The sequence below is a fragment of the Triticum dicoccoides genome, chromosome 7A (genome assembly GCF_002162155.2).
Source record: "Triticum dicoccoides isolate Atlit2015 ecotype Zavitan chromosome 7A, WEW_v2.0, whole genome shotgun sequence".
Classification (NCBI taxonomy): Eukaryota; Viridiplantae; Streptophyta; class Magnoliopsida; order Poales; family Poaceae; genus Triticum; species Triticum dicoccoides.
Window position 1 is genome coordinate 216,272,303 of NC_041392.1, and position 3,384 is coordinate 216,275,686.

Below are 3,384 nucleotides of genomic sequence, written 5' to 3' on the forward strand. Positions count from 1 at the left end.
TCATCGCCAACTTCCAAGGTACTCGTGACTGGCCACCCGCCGTGAGCGACATGCGCCGCATCAAGCAACAACCCGGAGAGACCCTGCAGAAGTACATCCAGCGCTTCAACAACGCACGCCTCAAGATTTCCAAGGTGACCGAGGAGGCCATCATCTCAGCCTTCTCCGACAGCGTGCGCGATGTCAAGATGAAGGAGGAGCAGGTGATGCATCACTACAAGGATACCCCCTATAATGCAACACATATCGTACGACGTTTTGACTATACATTGCAAAGTTCACGAGAGATACGCATATAGGCATTGTAGCATATGCGTTGTAGTGCAGCTCGTGACGCATTGCTCCATATAAAGCCCAATGCACTAACCCAGCCCAAGTTGGCTTTCACGACTAACCTAGGTCGTTCCCTTTCCTCCGCCTCCCCTACTCCTCTCGAGCCCTCCCACCTCGGCCGCCGCCGCTCGTCAGTCGTTGCCACTCCTTTGCACGGCTGCGACCTACCTGCATCCCTGCACGCCGCCCTCACCACTCGCCTGCGATCCTCTCTCCCGGCGCCGCTCCTCACCGCTGCCCTGCGACCCTCCGTCCTAGCGCGCCGCCCCTCGTCACCACCCCTGCAACCCTGCATCCCGGCGCGCCGCCCCTCGTCACCGCTCCCCTGCGACCAACGGTGAATCCAAGGTACGGCCATGAACAAGCACAGGCAACCACATCCCTCATTCCACATCCGTAGCCCCTCGCGGTACCAATGCATTATCCACATCTGTAGCCCCGTTCGTCCTCCTCCGGTGCTCCTCCTAATTGTTTTCCACTATTCACATGTGCTCCATGTAAAACGATCCAGGAAGCCTCTTTTTTTTGCGAATAGGAATCCTCTCCCTGATCCCTGCTCTGGAACCTTTTAATATCCACTGCACCAGGACATCCTTCCAATCTCGCATTCTATGCCCAACGAAAACTGAAATCCAATGCAGTGGAGAAGGCGGTACATCAAAGAAAGTTTGTATCTGATTGGATAGCCTCTATTGTTGATGAAGTTCTGGAGAAGAGGAACTATTGCAGGCTGGTCGCAGGTATGGAAGGAGCAAGAAGAGAGTAGGTTTTTTGCTTTTGAGGATTTTTATGTTGTGTTGTACTACTGAAATCTGGGACGTACAGCCTAGAGATTTGTTTTGGGGAATATTGATAATGTGTTTTCTTTAGTTTCAGACATCTGAAGATACACATTACTTGGATGGCTAAATTAGTAGGTGCTACACAAGCAACTAGGTGATTCAATTCAGCGAAGGCGTGGTCGTACCTCTGCACAGCGAACTCAAGCACCACTTCTAATATTGTTGGAAAGTGGATAAGTCGTTTTGGAGCATTACACGATTTGTTCAGTCTACTTCGCTATGTTCCTTACATGCAAAAGGTATGGGTTTGTTTACTTGATATGTTCTTTCAATTTTATCCTCACCCAGTGATCCACATCTTAAAAGCACAAACTACTCTGTTCAGATGGAATATCTTTGATAGTGTTGTTGCAGACTTGAAGGTATATGCATCAGGAGGTCAAGGTGGCAGTGGCACCGTAACAATATTTATTTGAAACTACACGCGAGGTCAAAAAATGATTCTAAGTTAACCTCTTTCCTCGTATATTTTTGTCTGCTTGGTTTGTTTTAATGTCGTTCTTTTGTTAAATTGATGTACTAAATAATTAAGAACATATTTGTATTCGTTTTTAAAATTTCATGCATCTGGTGTATGGTGCTAGAACTTGCTTAGGAAGAGCTGTTATGAAATTAAGATCTGGTTTTTGTAATTCGCTGACTGAATCCATGATACTAAACTGTATGTTTGTTATAGTTCATATATATGTTATACATACACGTGCAGTTACTAGGCATGCATTGTGAGTAGATAAGTTGAGTCTCCAATTATTTCGTTAAGCACAAAATATGACCTTGCATACATGTATTTCCATTCTCATATAATGGAAAATATACTGAAGGGAAGACTCATGCTGTATGCTTCTGATTCATGTTGAAAGTGTGTAACCTGTTTGCCGCAATTTTTCCTTTTCACATAATAGGAAAAGGTCAGTAACAAAAAAAGGAAGCTCACTGAGCACGTCAATACAGATTACCTGACGAAAGCCCAGGCGATGAATAGGATAATCAAGTTGAGATCCCACCGAGGACGTATAATGGCTGAATGAACTTCTGATCCACGCTTTGGCAATCCCGTGCCTCCAGGTGTGTAGGTATTGGCTTCATACTGTTCTATTTTATACATGCACGTACTGGACTAGAGGTTTGATTTCTAGGATAATTTCTTATTACTACTTTACACCTTTTCGCATGATGCATGGATGATGAGCTCATATAAGTTTGGAGAGCATGGATCATATGATTAGTTGCAGTGGGGCTAAGCTAAAACAGGATTAATGATGCTTACAATACGTATATCACAGCCACACATTTTGTGATATTGGTATGTGTAGTATATGATCTATATTTTTTTAAGCTCTCAATCTATGTTTTTGTTCTGATCCTATACGAAAGAGAGCAAAACCATCTCAAATCAGTACGAGCCAAATAAATCTATTAATTAATCCATGATTTGATGTACTATTTAAAAGGGAAAAAAATTAAGCTACATGTATGTATCATGCACGAAAAATATATCTTCTAGATGAGTATGTATACCATATATTTGATATGCGTACATATGCATTTGTTAAGTCTTACAATGGGTTTCTTTGGAAACTCTTCAACATAAATGACCCGTTGGAATATTTCAATGGATTTTCTGTATATCACCAAAACAAAATAAATGTCCTCCTTTTAAGTGTTCATCCCATATACAGGAGCCAGAACGCCTCTTTCTGCAGAAACATAGATACATGGTCCCTTCTAAATATTCCTTGGAATATTTTAGTTTGAGTTTCCAGTTTTATCGTCCAATAGTGGCCATCTTTTTTTTCATCTGAATCCATGACATAAAACGACCCGCTGTGAGATGTTCAGAATGTATTACACATTCTCTAATTACACTTACATTACCACAGAAAGTCATTCGGTTTTTTGTTTTTTGTTAATGCATTGTGTGTTAACAGTTCATTTTGGTTTTTTGTTTGTAGGTTCAAAAGATAAATGGATGATTATATGGGCGCGTGGCAAATATACTGATGATGATGATGATGATGATGATGATGATGATGCTGGATGCTTTCAATTTTAGTTCAGTTGTAGGAATGATGTTCCTCTGTTAAGTTTTAGTTAAGTTGTAATGATGTTGAGGGATACTTTCGGTTTTTGTTTTGTTGTCAAGAAAATATATAGATTATGCATCACATTTGGATGATGTTCCTCCTGTAATATCCATTGTTGTAATCCA

At 41.7% G+C, this 3,384-nt stretch overlaps 1 long non-coding RNA gene across 8 annotated transcripts; it reads left to right on the forward strand.

Moving 5' to 3' along the window:
• The first annotated feature begins 401 nt into the window (after positions 1 to 401).
• On the forward strand, positions 402 to 3,369 carry LOC119327820. Of its 8 annotated transcripts, none has more exons than XR_005158714.1 (5): positions 402 to 1,073; positions 1,204 to 1,414; positions 1,501 to 1,604; positions 2,078 to 2,248; positions 3,128 to 3,369. It is a non-coding gene; the product is annotated as an uncharacterized LOC119327820 (long non-coding RNA). The 8 variants fall into 8 exon arrangements; XR_005158712.1 differs by having other exon boundaries at positions 1,519 to 1,604; XR_005158715.1 differs by having other exon boundaries at positions 1,530 to 1,604.
• Positions 3,370 to 3,384: the final 15 nt, after the last annotated feature.